The sequence below is a fragment of the Diceros bicornis genome, chromosome 28, assembly GCF_020826845.1.
Source record: "Diceros bicornis minor isolate mBicDic1 chromosome 28, mDicBic1.mat.cur, whole genome shotgun sequence".
Classification (NCBI taxonomy): domain Eukaryota; kingdom Metazoa; phylum Chordata; class Mammalia; order Perissodactyla; family Rhinocerotidae; genus Diceros; species Diceros bicornis.
The window spans coordinates 13,969,435-13,987,224 of NC_080767.1; the positions used below are offsets into that span (position 1 = coordinate 13,969,435).

General features: G+C 36.6%; 1 pseudogene; it reads left to right on the top strand.

Moving 5' to 3' along the window:
• The first annotated feature begins 13,314 nt into the window (after positions 1-13,314).
• Positions 13,315-14,240, top strand: LOC131393672 (olfactory receptor 13C7-like; annotated as a pseudogene).
• The last annotated feature ends 3,550 nt before the right edge of the window (positions 14,241-17,790 follow it).

Sequence of the window (17,790 nt, forward strand, 5' to 3'; positions counted from 1 at the left end):
TATTGGATGTATGTGAAAAACTGCTTATGATATAGTGTTAAGCATAAGAAGATACAAATTACAGATAAAGTTAGAATTTTTTGTGTGTGTGAGGAAGATCAGCCCTGAGCTAACATCTGCCAATACTCCTCTTTTTGCTGAGGAAGACTGGCCGTAGGCTAACATCCATGCCCATCTTCCTCCACTATATGGGACGCCTCCACAGCATGGCTTGCCAAGCAGTGTGTCGGTGCACGTCCGGGATCCCAACCGGTGAACCCGGGCCGCCACAGTGGAGTGCGCACACTTAACCGCTTGTGCCACTGGGCCGGCGCCCCAAGTTAGAAATTTTATGACCTATAATATAATGCTTCTCAGCTATATCTTCAAAATTTTTGAACCTATACTTTTCTATCAACTGTGTCCAAATTCATCTTAATGTTGAACATAACAGTGCTCAATAAATATCTGGTGAATGAATAAGAGGGGAAATGGTGTGACAAATTTTTAACAAAAGGTATTATGGAAAAATTAGTTAATGTTTTTAAAATATCAGTCTGTTCCATGTCTTAGATATATAACCACATAGTTACCATACAGATTAAACAAAAACAATCAAATCATAGAAAAAAATTTCATTCATTTTTTTTTTCAGGAATCATATGAAAATCTTACCTCAATGAAAATTTTAAAAGCATGTCAAAAATGAGAAAGAAAACCACAATTTGGAAAAGTTTTGCAGAAAATTTGAAGATCAAAGTGTTAACCTATTAAGAGTTCATACAAACTAAGAGAAAAACTATCAAAATACCAAGAGATAGTTAAGCAAAAGATATGGATGGAAAACAAAAGAGAAAATGAAAGTAATAAATAGACATAGAGGAAATGTTCAGCCTAACTAGCAGTCATAGAAATGAAAAACTAAAACCAAGTAATGTTTTATGGAAACAGAAAAGAATAAACACCTTCTCAAGTTCTAGAAAATATACAAAAAATGGTCTGGGGACTACTTCAATAGCAGTGTAAAGTGTTCAGTTTGGGAAAAATAATTTTGCATGTGTACTATGAATTCTCCATTTATATCCTTTCACTTGATGGTCCTCCCTGTGGAGATTTACCTTAAGTTATTTCCAGTAGAAGGAAAAGCAGATTAAGTAGCCTGATGCATAGATATCGGTGGTCATTATATCAAAATCTCAAAATAAATGAAACAAATTAAAATATCCAATACGATTAAAATTGTAGGCTAGATTATAGTAATCCCACTTAATAAAACAGTCTTCAAATATTAAAAGGGAATATTACCAAAATTATGAAAAACTTACAGAAAATTATTGGTATAAAGTGGCAGGTACTAATTAAAATTTATCTAAGCTACAATTATATTGGTATAAAGAAAAATTGTGTGTGGTGTAGAATTAACAAAAACATGAAAGATAAGAGTTTAAAGAGGTGGAATGACTTATTTAGGATTCTATTAGGATTGGTGTAGTATTATTTGTGAAATAAAAAGAAAAACAAATTCATGGAGGAAAGTTTAAAATTTCTGAGCACTTTTGGACATACTCTGATTCCAGCCCTAACTTATGTTGAGGCCTTCTAATAGAGACTTATTCAGTGAAGACTCTGAGAAATGTATTGTTGGGGAAGGTTCTCTTTAAGTCAAGATAATTAGGTCTTTGGAATGTGCAGAAGTCAGGGACTTTATCGCTAAACAATCCTAAGTCTCTGACTTCCAACCTTAGGGACTGAAGAGGTTTGTAAAAATCAGTGCAAGTTGACTCCCCAAAAAAAACTTAGTCTCTCTGGAGTAAATGTCAACTTTAGGACAAACCATGGGAAACTAGAGTTGCATCACTGATCATTATTTTTAATACATTTTATTTCCTTAACACCCTCTTAAGAAGATTCATGTACAGCAAATTCTCTGATTGTGGCTATTATTTGTCATATTTCTTTTTAGGAAGAAGGAACAACCATCTTTCAAATTGAGAATCTTCTAGTCTCAGCTGAAAAATGCAAATGAAATTCAAATCCCTAGGAATTTTTCTATTACTTAATAGAATGGAATTGTGGGGATGATTTTAAAACCCAGCCAGGAGGTAAGAGAAAGAGAGAAGTTTTTGTCAAAATTATTTCAAAAGAAATCATCCTATTATTAAATGTAAAGATTTTTGAGTTGTGGTGATCACTGCTGGTGGGATTTTGAAAATATATATATGAATTTAAGAAAAAAATTACAAAAACCCAGGCATCATCTCCAAGACAAGGATATTCTTTAAATGTTTTTTTAATTCTAATAGTCCATGAAAAAGACTGGTAAGGAAGAGAAAGTTGTTTGCAATGCAGCAGACCCTTATAAATGATAGGCTAATTGCTACTGAATTTAAGTATCTGGTTCACTAAACTCTTAAGTAAAAATTATCTGGAGAAAGAGCTCATAGTGATTATACACTATTCACACAATAAACTGTGCCCAATAAAGCTTTGAGGAAACATGTAATTAAAGGTGTGTATGGTAAAAATCAGATTAAAAACAAAAAATATGTAACAGCAGGAAGAAGTAATTATAACTGAGTGTTGGTCTGAGGCCCAGGCAGCCAGAGCAAAAGAAAAAATTCTCATTTGATAATAAATCAAATAACACTGTCCTAGACCTTTATACTCCACACTACAGCCAAAAGGAACTTGGGAGATATTTTTCCTTTGAATTCACTATTGTGGATAATGTCTTCATAAGTGGAATACAATCAACGTCTTCAATTTTTTTTAAAGAAGTAAATATATTTTTTTTGTATTTTCATCATATGGATCCTTGATGAAACTTAAGTGCATGATATTAAATTGTGGCTTTATAAAAAAATTTTATAAATAACTAAACATTGTATGATACTGGTAAAAATAGGGGTTTTGGGATCATCAAGATAAGGTTTTAAATCATAGTTCTTGTATTTACCAACTATAAGATATTGAAAATGGTACTTAACCTTTGAAATCTCAAATTAACTTACCTATAGGTGAAAATTTCATAATAATATTTGGGTTATTTTGAAGACTAAATGATAAAAATTTCATAAAATGACTTATACATACTAGGATAACAGGACCACACATGTCAATTACTCTTCTCCTAGTGAGCTAAAATAATACATCTTTCCTCGTGGTATATTAATTGAAGATTAGAGTTCATGAAAATCTATCAATTGAGAGTTGGCAAGTCCACTAACCCTTGCACATTATCAGTTGTCTTCACTGATCTTTTTAGAAGACCTGGAGAGGATAACAGGATTATTTTCTCTAGTGAGAATTTAGAGTACGATGCTTTGTGTTTTTCACTGAAAAATCTTAGTACTTCATATATTAGATCTTCAAGTAGCTAAGTTAATAAAACATCACAAAAAAATTTATAGGAATTTCGAGTGCTTGACTTCTGGGTTGGGTAAAAAATATCACACACTTTCCTCAGGTATATTACATCATGAAAACAGCACCCAGATTAAGTCCCAGAGCATTGAACCACAGAGTGGTTGTTTATTACAAAAGACCAGGGGGTGGAAGACAGAAATTAGGGGATGGCTATGATCCAGGCCAGTTCAGAGCCTTTACAGACAAGAATTTATCTTCTAGCGACAAGTCTGTTCTAGGCATCAGTGGTCTGCAATCTCTTTTGAGATTATAGGATAAAGTCAAGAACTCAAGTTCTTTATCTTGATGTACCTCCTAAAAACAATAAACACTGTGACCTGGAAGATTATGAGAATAGAGATAGTAAGTGTTCTAGGTCCACCAGAAATGGTAGTTTCCCGTGGATAACTGGACAGGGCACACCAGTACAGCTCAGCCCCAATGTGCAGTCTCTACACACTTAAGACAATCCCTGCACTATTTAAAGTGTTTTAACACTTTTTACTCTGAGTTAATCTTCATAACATAACTGGACACCAGCTTCATCGGTTTTCTCATTTCTATTATATTTTTAACTGATGCATATTTATTTTAGAATTTGGGTAATTCAGAAAAGTAGAAAAAATGTGTCTAAGATAATCATTAATGTTCTGGATATTACTTTCCGTTCTTTCTATTCCATCTAGGTTTTCCTGTTTTGGTTTTGGTTTTGTCTTGCAAACAATGCTGTCGCTGTTGTTCTGTTTCTGTTTTCACTTAATCATTTTAACATAATTTAATCATCATTTTTGTGTTAACACAAATTTCTCACAAATGCCATATTAATAGGTGCATAATGGCTCATCAAATGAGTGTACTGTGATTATTTGACAATTTCCATAGCATTAGCCAAGAATGAAAAACTGTTTTGAAAGATAATATCCAATAATGGCAAAGATCTAGTGAAAACAGAATTATCCAATATACAGAACCCATGGAAAATGATTTATTAGAAAGTGTCAAGAATCTGAAAAATCTTCATTCTCTTGGTCCTAGATTTGTGCAATCCATTTTAGGGAAGTACTTAAATGGAGAAGAAATTCCAGGCAGAATACTATTAACAGAGTGTTTGTTGATTGCTTCTTAAAAGTTGCACCAGCATTGCAAGAGTAATGAAAATAATTTCCTCTACATTGTCCATCACCATCCCCCCACTCCCACCACCAGTTGAAAGCATTAAAGCGGATTGATGGTTTCTCTTGTAAATGTTTACAAGTGAAATTTTTTTGCAACTATCTCAGGGCTGTGAGGGTGCCAAATGCACATCATAACTATTTTTTGCAAGTAATTTCCAGATAGGAATCAACTTTTAGGAGATTCTTACGAAAGCAAAGAGAGGGCATTTGACCTCATTCACATCATCCCTGCAAAATCTTCAGTACACACCCTAGACAACTGATGCTCCTTGAAAGCCTCCATCAGAATTTTATTTCCAGATTGAGTAGGTTGATATACGCCCCTACAGTCAACCAAATTCCAATCTTAGCACCAAATAGAGATATATCTGGCCCTACCCAACCCTTCCTTCCCTCTTTGGAATGTGTGCCTACAAAGTAGGGTGCAGCTTAACCTGGATGAGAGTCCTCCTTTCCACAGCCAATAGATATATTAAAGTTCCATTATGCTGATTAAATTGTCTCACCATTGTAAACTGGAGTTGTCATAGAAAGCAGCATAACCTGTTGGCAAATGACTATCACAGAGAGAAATGGTAAATCCTATAGCAGAAATGCAGCCTTTTTTTTTTATTGAGGTCATAATGGCTTATAACTGAAATTTCAGGTGTACATTATTATTTTTCAGTATTCTGTATAGGCTGCATTGTGCTCACCACTAGTAGTCTAATTTTTATCAGTCACCATATATATGTGCCTCTTTACCCCTTTTGCCCACCTCCCAACCCCCTTCCCCACTGGTAACCACTAATCTGTTGTCTTTCTCTATGTGTTTATCTTCCACATCAGAGTGAAGTCATGCAGTGTTTGTCTTTCTCTGTCTGGCTTATTTTTCTTAACATAATACCCTTAAGGTCCATCCTTGTTGCAAATAGGATGATTTTTTCATTTTTTATGGCTGAGTAGTATTCCATTGTGTGTGTATATACACCACATCTTCTTCATCTATTCATCAGTTGAAGGGCACCTTAGGTTGCTTCCAAATCTTAGCAATTGTGAATAATGCTCCAACGAACATAGGGGTGCATTAGTCTCTTTGAATTATTGATTTGAAGATCATTGGATAAATACCCAGTAGTTGGATAGCTGAACTGTATGTTATTTCTATTTTTATTATTTTGCAAAATTTCCCTACTGTTTTCCATAGCGGCTACACCAGTTTGCATTCCCACCAGCAGTGTATGAGGGTTCCCTTTTCTCCACATCGTCTTCAACATTTGTTATTTTTTGTCTTGGTGATTACAGCCACTCTGACAGGTGTGAGGTGATATCTCACTGTAGTTTTCATTTGAATTTCCCTAATAATTAGTGATGTTGAACATCTTTTCATATGTCTGTTGGCCTTCTGTATATCTTCTTTGAATAAATGTCTGTTCATATCCTCTGCCCATTTTTTGATCGTTGTTTGTTTTTTTTTGTTGTTGAGTTGTATGAGTTCTTTATAGGCTTAACTCCTTGTCAGATATATAATTTGCAGATATTTACTCCCAGTTGGTGGGTTGTCTTTCCTTTTGTTCATGGTTTCCTTTGCTTGCAGAAGCTCTTCAGTCTGATGTAGTCCCATTTGTTTATTTTATCTTTTGTTTCCCATGCTTGAGTAGACATGGTATTCGAAAAGATGCTGCTAAGACCGCTGTCAAAGAGTACTGACTATATTTTCTTCTAGGAGTTTTATGGTTTCAGATCCTACATTCAAGTCTTTAATCCATTTTGAGTTAATTTTTGTGCATGGCATACGATAAAGGTATACTTTCATTCTTTTGCATTTGGCTGTCCAGTTTTCCCAACACCATTTATAGAAGAGACTTTCCTTCCTCCATTGCATGCTCTTGGCTCCTTGATCGAATATTAGCTGTCCATGGATGTCTGGTTTTGCTTCTGGGGTTTGAATTCTGTTCCATTGAACTGTGTCTGTTTTTCTGCAAGTACCATGCTGTTTTGATTATTATAGCTTTGTAGTATATTTTGAAGTCAGGGATTGTGATGCCTCCAGCTTTGTTTTTCTTTTCTCAGGATTGCCTTTGATATTCAGGGTCTCTTGCTGTTCCTTATAACTTTTAGGATTCTTTGTTCTATATCCGTGAAGACTGTCATTGGGTTTCTGATTGGGATTGCATTGAATCTGTAGATTGCTTTAGGTAACATGGACATTTTAATCCATGTGCATGGAATATGGTTCCATTTCTTTATGTCCTCTTCGATTTCTTTCAATAATGTCTTATAGTTTTCAGTGCTTAGGTCTTTCACCTCCTTCATTAAGTTTACTCCTCGATATCTTATTCTTTTTGTTGTGATTGTAAAGGGGATTCTATTCTTGAGTTCTCTTTCTGCTAGTTTTTATTAGAGTATGGAAATGAAACTGGTTTTTGTAAGTTGATTTTGTACCCTGCAACTTTGCTATAGTTTTTTTTTTTTCTAATAGTTTTCTAGTGGACTCTTCAAGGTTTTCTATATACAGAATCATGTCATCTGCAAATAGTGAGAGTTTCACTTCTTCATTTCCAATTTGGATAACTTTTATTTGTTTTTCTTGGCCAATTGCTCTGGACAAAACCTCCAATAATACATTTAATAAGAGTGGCAAGAGTGGGCACCCTTGTCTTATTCCTGTTCTCAGAGGGATGGCTTTCAGTGTTTCCACCGTGAATATGATGTTGGCTGTGGGTTTGTCATATATGGCCTTTATTATGCTGAGGTACTTTCCTTCTATAACCATTTCATTCAGAGTTTTTATCATAAATGGATGTTGGATCTTGTCAAATGCTTTCTCTGAATCTATTGACATGATCATGTGGTTTTTATTACTCATCTTGTTAATATGGTGTATCTCATTGATTGATTTGCGGATGTTGAACCATCCCAGCATCGCTGGTATAAATCCCACTTGATCATGAAGTATGATCCTTCTAATGTATAGCTGTATTCAGTTTCCCACTATTTTGTTGAGGATTTTTGCCTCGATGTTCATCAGCAACACTGTCTTATAATTTTCATTCTTTGTGCTGTCCTTGCCTGGTTTTGTGATAAGGATGATGTTGGCCTCATAGGTTGAGTTAGGAAGCATTCCATCTTCTTCAATTTTTTGGAATAGTTTGAAAAGGATAGGTCTTAAATGTTCTTTGAATGTTTGGTAGAATTCTCCAAAGAAGGCATTTGGTCCTGGATTTTTTTTTTAAATTTTTTATTTATTGCAGTAACATTGGTTTATAACATTGTATAAATTTCAGGTGTACATCAAGGGACGAATGGATAAAGAAGATGTGGTATATATACACAATGGAATACTACTCAGCCATAAAAAACTATGAAATCCAGCCATTTGTGACAACATGGATGGACATTGAGGGTATTATGCAAAGTGAAATAAGTCAGAGGGAGAAGGTCAAATACCGTATGATTTCCTTCATTAAATAGTAGATAATAACAACAATAAACAAACACATAGAGACAGAGATTGGATTGGTGGTTACCAGAGGGGAAGGGGGTGGGAGGAGGCCGAAAGGGATAATTCGGCACGTGTGTGGTGATGGGTTGTAATTAGTATTTGGGTGGTGAACATGATGTAATCTATGCAGAAATAGAAGTATAATGATGATGATCATGATGATGATGATGGACTTGTTTTTTGAGAGGTTTTTGATTATTGTTTCAATCTCTTGTGATTGGTCTATGCAGATTCTCTATTTCTTCTTGATTCAGTTTTGGGAGGTCGTATGAGTCTAAGAATTTATCCATTTCTTCTAGGGCATGCAATTGTTGGCATATAGTTTTTCATAGTATTCTTTTATTAACCTTCATATTTCTGTGGTATCTGTTGTTATTTCTCCTCTTTCATTTCTAATTTTATTTATTTGAGCCTTCTCTCTTTTTTTCTTAGTGAGTGTGGTTAAGGGTTTGTCAATTTGGTTTATCTTCTCAAAGAACCAGCTCTTAGTTTCATTGATCCTTTCCACTTTTGTTTGTTTGTTTCTATTTCATTTACTTCTGCTCTAATTTTCATTATTTCCCACCTTCTTCTGACTTTGGGCTTTATTTGTTCTTTTTCTAGTTCTGTTAAGTGTAGTTTAAGATTACTTATTTGAGATTTTTCTTGCTTGTTGAGGTGTGCCTATGTTGCTATGAATTTCCCTCTAGGACTACTTTGCTGCATCCCATAAGAGTTGGTATGATGTATTTTCATTTTCGTTTGTCTACAGATATTTTTTGATTTCTTCATTGATCCAATGGTTGTTCAGTAGCATATTGTTTAGTCTCCACATGTTTGTGATTTTCTCAGATTTTTTCTTGTAGTTGGTTTCTAGTTTCAGAGCATTGTGGTCAGAAAAGATGCTTGATATGATTTCAGTCTTCTTAAATTTATTGAAGCTTGTGTTGTTTCCCAAGATATGGTCTGTCTTTGAGAATGTTCCATGCGCACTTGAGAATAATGTGTATTCTTCTGGCTTTGGATGGAATGTTCTGTATATATCTATTAAGTCCATCTGGTCTAGTTTTTCATTTAATTCCACTATTTCCTTGTTGAATTTCTGTCTGGATGATCATCCAATGGTGTAAATTGGGTGGTGAGGTCCCATACTATTATTCTGTTACTGTTAATTTCTCCCGTTAGGCCTGTTAATAATTGCTTACATACTTCATTGTCCTGTGTTAGATGCATATATATTCATAAGAGTTATATACTCTTGGTGGATTGTCCCTTTTACCACTCTTTACTGCCCTTCTTTGTCTTTCATTGCCTTTTTCATGTTGAAGTCTGTTTTGTCTGATATAAGTATGGCAACACCTGCTTTCTCTTGTTTGCCATAGGCTTGGAGTATCTACTTCTATCCCTTCACTCTGAGCCTGTGTTTGTCTGTAGAACTGAGATGTGTTTCTTGGAAGCAGCATATTGTTGAGTCTTGAGTCCAGCCACTCAGTGTCTTTTGATTGTAGAATTGAATCCATTTACATTTAGAGTGATTGTTGATATATGAGGGCTTAATACGGCCATTTTAGCTCATGTTTTCCAGTTGTTCTATATCTGACTGCCATTTCAGTTTCGTGATTTTCTATAGTGGTGTTCTCAGTTTTCTCTTTATTTATCATTTGTGTCTCTTTCAGAGTTTTTGTTTAGTGGTTACCATGAGGTACGTATAAAAATCTCATAGATGAGATAGTCCATTTTCTGATAGCCTCTTATCACCATTAGCCTAATCAGCTTCCAACTCTTACCTCTTCCCTGTCTATGTCATTGTTGTCAAAAGTTATTCTCTTTTGTGTTGTGAGTTTATGATTAAAAGGAAGTGTTTATAGTAATTTTATTTATTTTTGTGTGTGTGAGGAAGATCAGCTCTGAGGTAACATCCATGCCAATCCTCCTCTTTTTGCTCAGGAAGACTGGCCCTGAGCTAACATCCATGCCCATCGTCCTCCACTTTATGTGGGACACTGCCACAGCATGGCCTGACAAGCAGTGCGTCGGTGTGCAGCCGGGATCTGAACCTGGGCTGCCAGTAGGAGAGCGTGTGCTCTTAACTGCTATGCCTTGGGGCTGGCCCCTGAAATTTTCTGATTTTGTCTGTCTATTTATCTCTTTGCTCAAGGATTTGTAAAACTTTTCCTTTTTCTTTCAGGTATGAGGGTCTTCTTGATCATCTCTTGGCGGGGGGGGGGGTCTTGTGGGGATGAATTCCCTCAGCTTTTGTTTATCTGAGAAAGTTTTTATTTCTCCTTCATATCTGAAGGATAGTTTCGCTGGATAGAATTTTCTTGGCTGAAAGTTTTTGTCTGCCTGTATTTTGAATATATCATTCCACTCTCTCCTGGCCTGTAAGATTTCTGCTGAGAAATCTGCTGGAAGCCCAATAGCGGTTCCCTTGCAGATTATTCTCTTCTGCCTTGCTGCCCTTAATATTTTTCTTTGTCATTGACCTTTGCCGGTTTTACTAATATATGCTTTGAAGGAGGTCTTTTTGCATTGATGTAATTAAGAATTCTATTGGCTTCATGTACTTGTAATTCCAGTTCCTTCTCCAGGTTTGGGAAGTTCTCAGCTATTATTTCTTTGAACAAGCTCTCTGCTGCTTTCTCCCACTCTTCTCCCTCTGGAATATTTATAATCCTTATGGTGCATTTCCTAACTGAGTTGGATATTTCTCAGAGAATTTCTTCAGTTTTTTTAATCTTAGTTTTCTCTCCTCCTCCACCTGAAGAATTTCTATATTTCTGTCCTCTAAATTACTAATTCTGTCCTCCATAATGTCAGCTCTGTTTTTTAAGGATTCTATATTGCTTTTTATCTCATTCATTGTGTTTTTTATCTCCAGTATTTCTGTTTGGTTTTTTCTTTAGAGTTTCAATCTCTTTTGTGAAGAACTCCTTCGTCTCATTAATTTTATTCCTGAGTTCATTGACCTGCCCTTCTGACTTATCTTGTAACTCATTGAGTTTCTTTATGATAACTATTTTGAGTTCTCTATCACTTAGCTTATAAATTTCTGTGTCTTCAGGATTGGTTTCTGTCTTGTCATTTTCCTTCTGATGTGGAGTGTTAATGTATTTCTTCATAGTGTTTGATTAAGTGGACCTTTGCCAGCACATAATCATAGTATCTGGTCGCAGATTCCATCTGCCACCACTGGAGGTTGGGGGCAGGAGCTGTGTTTTCTGAGCCTTCTTTGTCTTCTGGGAGTTGTGCCCATCTGCTGGAAGTTGCACTGATAGGGCTCATCTGTGTTTGCTGGCCACTGCGGCTTGATGGGTCTGACATGCAGGCATAGGCACTCTGGTGCAGATCCACTGCTCTGACTGACTAGCTGAGCTGGTGCTTGAGGTGGGAGGGGAGATGAGGGGCACTTTCTTTCACATGCGTGAGCCTGCTCTGCACTCACTGATGGTCCCCTTGGGCCACTGGTCTTGGTGGGAACACCCAAGCAGGGGCTGAGCTGCCCTAGTACGAAGCAATCCCAAGGGCTGTGATGCAATTCTGAAGGTGAAAGTGTTCCCACAGAGGCCTGCCTGTTCCCCCATCTCATCCAGAGTCATACGCCAGCCGCTGCGCAAGGACCCATGCCTCAGATCACTGCCACTGGGAAGGAGGAGGAGATTCACTCACCTCCTTCTGCTGTTTCCTAGGAATCCAGCACCCCCACCTTCAGACGTATGGCTGTGTGGATCTCTCAGATATCCTATGGTGCTGTGTGGGTGTCCTCTGTTGGCTAATGAGTGTCCATTTGGTTGTATCTTGGTGGGGAGAGGCTAAAGGAACAGCTCACTCCACCATGCTTCTGACTTCACTCCACCAACACAGCCATTGTTTGAGAACACTAAGTAGAATCTCATCCATTGGGTCAATTCTTTTTCCCTCTAGGAATATTTTTAAAGCTAGGTAGAATACCTTGAGGATCAAGAGGTGTTTTCTAAATTACATTCTTTAACTTATTTACTATAAAGAAGATCATCTACTAATATTTACTATTTAAATATTTTCAAAATAAAGTCATTTCCTTCATGCTCTTTGGTGCACAACTCAGATGCATGAGTTGACCTCAAATTTCGTTTATGGAAAATATTGACCCTATTTGGAAATTCAACAATTGAAGAGGAATGACTTTTCTATGGACGGAAATAAAAAGTGGTCTCTTCTGTATGCAATGTGGTTGCTTGTATGTCTATACTCTAAGGAACACAAAACTGATTACAATACATTTAGACAGAAATCTCACCTCCAAGTCTCACCAGAATTCGCTTTTGCACTATCAATCACAATCCTACACACAATTGAAGCACCAGTGGCACTCTCCAATGGTATTGGAGACAGACAGTCTAAAAGGCCTTGCTACTCATGTGTGTTCTCTGGACAAACAGCGTCAGCAGCATCTGGGTGCATGGTCATAAGTGCAGACCTTATAACCCACTTCAGACTCACTGATTCAGAATCTTTTACAAAGATTCCCCATATGATTCATCTCTATGCTAAAATCTGGAAGCACTCCACGAGATAGGTGGTTAACCTCCTCAGAAAACATTAGAATCACCTGGAGTGCATGATTTACAAAAGATGCCTGATCCCCATTCCTTAGACAACGTGATTAATTTGGGGAGAGCAATAGAGTGTAGTCTAACAAAAGGGATTTAAACTCAGAAAATGCACATTTGAATAGTAGCTTGCTCACTAAAGGTGTTTATATATATATTTTACACCTATGAAATTCATTTTCCTCAGAGAGTTATAGAGATTATAAAATGAGTAATATGTGTGAACATATTTGTAAATTATAAAACTGTAAACCAATGGTATTGTTAATTATTGGCATGGTATAAAATCAAATAGATTTTTGAAAACAAATTAAGCATGCTTTCTCCAAAATAAAGACATTTAAAGTGGGGTCTGAGGATCAACTTAATCAGAATTAACAAATGATTGTTAAAAATTCTAATAGTTCTTCCCTGCCTCAGAACTTATGCATCACAATCTCAGAAAATGGAATACAGAAGCCTGTATTTTTAATAAACTACCAATGTAATTATACTGTTTCTTCCATCCCCTGCCACATGAGCTACAGGAAGAATTCAAAAAGCAAAACTCACAGCTACGACCATGACTCCAGCTAGTGCTGATGTACTTGTTGTCCCTCCTACTCCAGGGATCTCTATCTTCATGTTATAATAATATACAGACTCCCTAAACCGACATGCAAGTTTTCTCTTCTGAATTACTCCAGGTATAAGAAAGTAAATGGAAAGAATGAATTGGACAGAGATTGAGTTCATTCTGCAGGGACTTTCTGAGTACCCAAGAGCTGAAAAACTCCTTTTTATGATGTTCTTGGTGATCTTCATGGGGAACAGCACCTTGATTTTCCTAACTTTCCTGGATTCCCACCTCCAGATGCCTATGTACTTCTTCCTTGGTAATCTATCTTTCCTAGATTTGGTACACATCCTCCTTTATTCCCACAATGCTGATACACTTCCTATACAAGAAAAAAACATCTCCTTCACTAGATGTGTTGTTCAGATGTCTGGCTCCTTCACGATGGGCTCCACAGAGTGTGTGCTCCTAGCAGTGATGGCACATGACCGTTGCATGGCCATCTGCAAGCCTCTGAGCTACCCCATCATCATGAGCAAGGCACTTTGTGTTCAGATGGCAGCTCTCTCCTGGGGATTGGGTTTTCTCAACTCATTGACAGAAACTATTCTTGCAGTACGGTTGCCCTTCTGTGGAAAAAAATGTCATTAATCATTTTGTTTGTGAAATATTGGCCTTTGTCAAGCTGGCTTGCACAGATACTACCTTGAATGAGATTACTATAAATGTTGGGCAATGTAATATATTTGTCTACCCCATTACTGTTGATTTGTATACCCTACATTTTCATCCTTTCTACTGCATTAAGTATCAATTTAGCAGAAGGAAGAAAAAAGGCCTTTTCCACCTGCTCAGCCCACAAGACAGTGGTGATCGTGTTTTATGGGACAATTCTCTTCACGTATATAAAGCCAACGTCTAAAGACTCTGCTTTTGACAAACAGATTGCCCTATTCTATGGAGTAGTCACACCCATGATCAATCCTATTATCTATAGCCTAAGGAATACAGAGGTGCATGGAGCTATGAGAAAATTGATGAGTAGACACTGGTTCTGGAGGAAAGGATGAGAAACTTCACTTTGAGTTCACACACAAAATAAGCTTGTATATTGGAGGCAAAGGTTTTTAATAAAAAGAGAACAAAAGAAACAAAAGCTATATGTAGAATCACAGAATAACAGTTGCAAAGAAATTTCAAGATGATAATCTAACTTTGTCTTTTTATGAAAATGACTGCTATAAAATTGTAGGGACAGGGACCTGCCCAGTGGTGCAGCAGTTAAGTGCACGCACTCTGCTTCGGTTGCCCGGAGTTCGCATGTTCTGATCCCAGGCGTGCACCAATGCACTGCTTGTCAAGCCATGCTGTGGCGGCTTCCCATATAAAGTAGAGGAAGATGGGCATGGATGTTAGCCAAGGGCCAATCTTCCTCAGCAAAATAGAGGAGGATTGGCATTGGATGTTAGCTCAAGGCTGATCTTCCTCACCAAAAAAAAAACAAAAGAAAATGTAGGGACAGCTAGTCTAAGAAGTGAGAGTAAAATTTAGAAACAAGAAAAGAATTCAAATAAAACTTTTCTAACAAAATCCAGTGTATGTGTCTCCTTAACAAATAAAACATGTATTTTTCAGTCCCCTTTTTGAGAAAACTATACATGTTCATGTTGTTCTGTTTGTTTGTTTGTTTGTTTATGTTGATTTTCTTTTTTATCCAGGGACTTGATCTGGCCCTAACCTCATTTTTCAGGTACATCTTTCCCCTTCTTCTTCCCCCTCTCCATGCTTCCCTCACCCCCTTTGCACATCCTGTGCTCAGTTAACTATGTAGCTGTCCAATTAGATCATGTTCTTTAACACCTGAGGACAATAGCATACGCTACTTCATCCCCATTATCACATTTCTCCTTCTATGGTGACATCTTAGCAACAACACTAAACACAATTCAAGTGCTATATCTTCTGCAAAGCCTTCCAAAATTTACCCAGAGTTAGTTATTCCCTCCTTTCCACTGCCTTGAACTTTACCTTGGTTATAGCAGTTTTCCTTTTATACTCTACTCATTTGTTAGCTTTGAAATCTCCCCAGTGGCAGAACTCTCTGTTCTCTGTATGATGTACAATGTCAAATTAATTAAGAAGTGTATTAACTGTTGAATTAGTTAATTAACTAAAATTTTAAAAGATAGTAAAATACGGCCCAAGTACTTGATATAACACGAGGAGATAAAAGAACTTGAATTTTGTATTATTTCATACACTAAACAACAAACCCAAAAGCTTTTTATAACATATCACCTAATTTTAAATGTATGGGAAAATAAGGGCAGGAAAAAGATTGAATGAAATATACTGAAGAGGTCGTTTGAGCTGGATAAGACAGAAATCATATCAGTGTATACTATTCTTTAATAAGTAATTGCTGAGAAAAATATATTAATTGTATAAATCCTTGTTAAAGAGCACTGATAATTTCACTCTTCCAGAAGCAATAGAGAGTCTCATTTTAAATATTTTTCTTAAACAAATTCCCTTGACATTGTTAGTGAATAAGAATATATAGTTGCATTTTTTGTATAATCTTGTATCACATATATTTGTATGATAAATAGATGAGCAGCCTGATACACTGTCGCAGTCTGAACTGGATGAGGAGAGTGTCTATGCTCAAGGGCCACCCAGCAAAGGTTTACTACCCCATTAGTGTTCAGGAGAGCATCCTTGCATATTCTGGCCAGCATGATGTTTTGGAGATTGATTGGGAATAATGAAATGTTAATGTGGAAGGGAAGCCCAGTTCATATTGTCAGAAGACAAGCAGAATGAAGGGACATCTAGACATGGAATTGCTCAGCACAGGTTGTCTGAGTCCAAGCAAAATGAAAGGTGCATACACACAAGAGAGGGATGTGGATGCCAGCACCTGATTGAGGATCACGTACAAAGGAAGGCACCCAGGAGAACATAGTAGAACACAGCAGGGAAAGGAAAGTGTCAACCTGCCAGGAGAAGGAGTAGGCCAGGTGGCTCAGTGTGAGTGTCAGAGCCTGAATAGGTGAGGAAGACGTCCACAGTAGAGTGATTCAGATCTTGTATACATAAGCCTGAGAGGTGTGTAGAGTGAGTCACTGAAGAAAGACCTGAATGGAGGGAGAAGGGCACACCTGAAGAGGGGAAAATGGTCAAGTGTGTCAGCACCAGATCAGGCTGAAGAAGGCATCCTTGAAGTGGGATGACCTTGCCTGAAGTGTCAGGTCCCAAGTAACTTAGAAAGGATGTTACTGTAGGGACAGTGGGGTGATAGAGGGTAACGTGAAGCAAAAGAAATGGGAGATCCGTTACATACAGGGGCTAAAACAAGTAACAAGTAAACATCTTAGATATAGTGAGCACCAGGTTTCTCACTGTCAGAGAAGCAGTTACAAAATGGAAAGGGGGAAACTAGAATAAACCCTGTGGTGTTAGATTAGAATTGGAGATAGTGTGAACTCATGGTTTTCAATATAGGTAAATATATAGAATGATATACTCATACATAGAGGAAGATAAGTAGAGAGATGATGGCTAGACATAAGTATATGTATAGAAAATAATATGGATGCAAATTTTTGTAAATGTGTGTGTATATACACCTCCATACATACATACCTATAAAACCATGCATTTTTTCCCTAGATATGCCCAGTTAGAGGGCCTGGGAACAGTGATATGCTAATAGTAATTGTACATCTAGTACCATATCTTGATTTCTAAATGCAGTCTTCCACTAAAAATGAACGAGGACTCATTCTAGAAATGCTGCAGGGAAAAATCTTGATTCTGAAAGTCATGTACATTGGATATAGAATTCTAGATTGGCAGTTTTTTCTTCCAGTACTTTAATGGTGAAAGTCCACTGTCTCTGGCTTGCACTGTCCATGGGAAGACTTGTCATTCTTAGAGAGGAGCAAAGATTTAGCTCAAAAACATAATATACCTTTTGTTCTGGTTTTAAGCAACTTTATTATGATGTGCTTTAGTGTGGTTTTCTTCTGTTTCTTATTCTTTTGGTTATTGAGCTTCTCGTGTCTGTATGTTTATTGTTTTCAACAAATTTAGAAAATTTCCATCCATTATTTCTTTAAATATTATTCTGACAATGGTTTCTCCTTTTTGGACTCCAAATACCTGTATATCAGACCACTTAAAGTTGTCTGACAGCAGTTAATGGTCTGCTCACTTTTTTCAGCCTTTTTTTCTTTCTGTGTTTCATTTTCAAGAGTTACTATTGCTCTGATTCCAAGTTCATCAATCTTTCCTTCTGCAGTGTCTAATTATTTTAATTCCATCCAATGTACAGTGGGTACATTCATATTAGATGCATTCTTCATATCTAGATCTTAGATTTTATCGTTTTTAAACATCTTCTATATCTTTCAATGTAATCTTCTATATCTCATATGATGTAGTTGATTTTTTCTCTACCTTCTTGACTATATTGAATATAGTTAGAGTAACTTTTAATGTCTTGTCTAGGAATTCCAACAGTGTCATTTCTGTGTCTTTTTTTTAAATCTGCATTCTTTTTTCAGCTTTATTGAAGTAAGATTAACAAAAATTGTGTCTATTTAGGTTGTACAA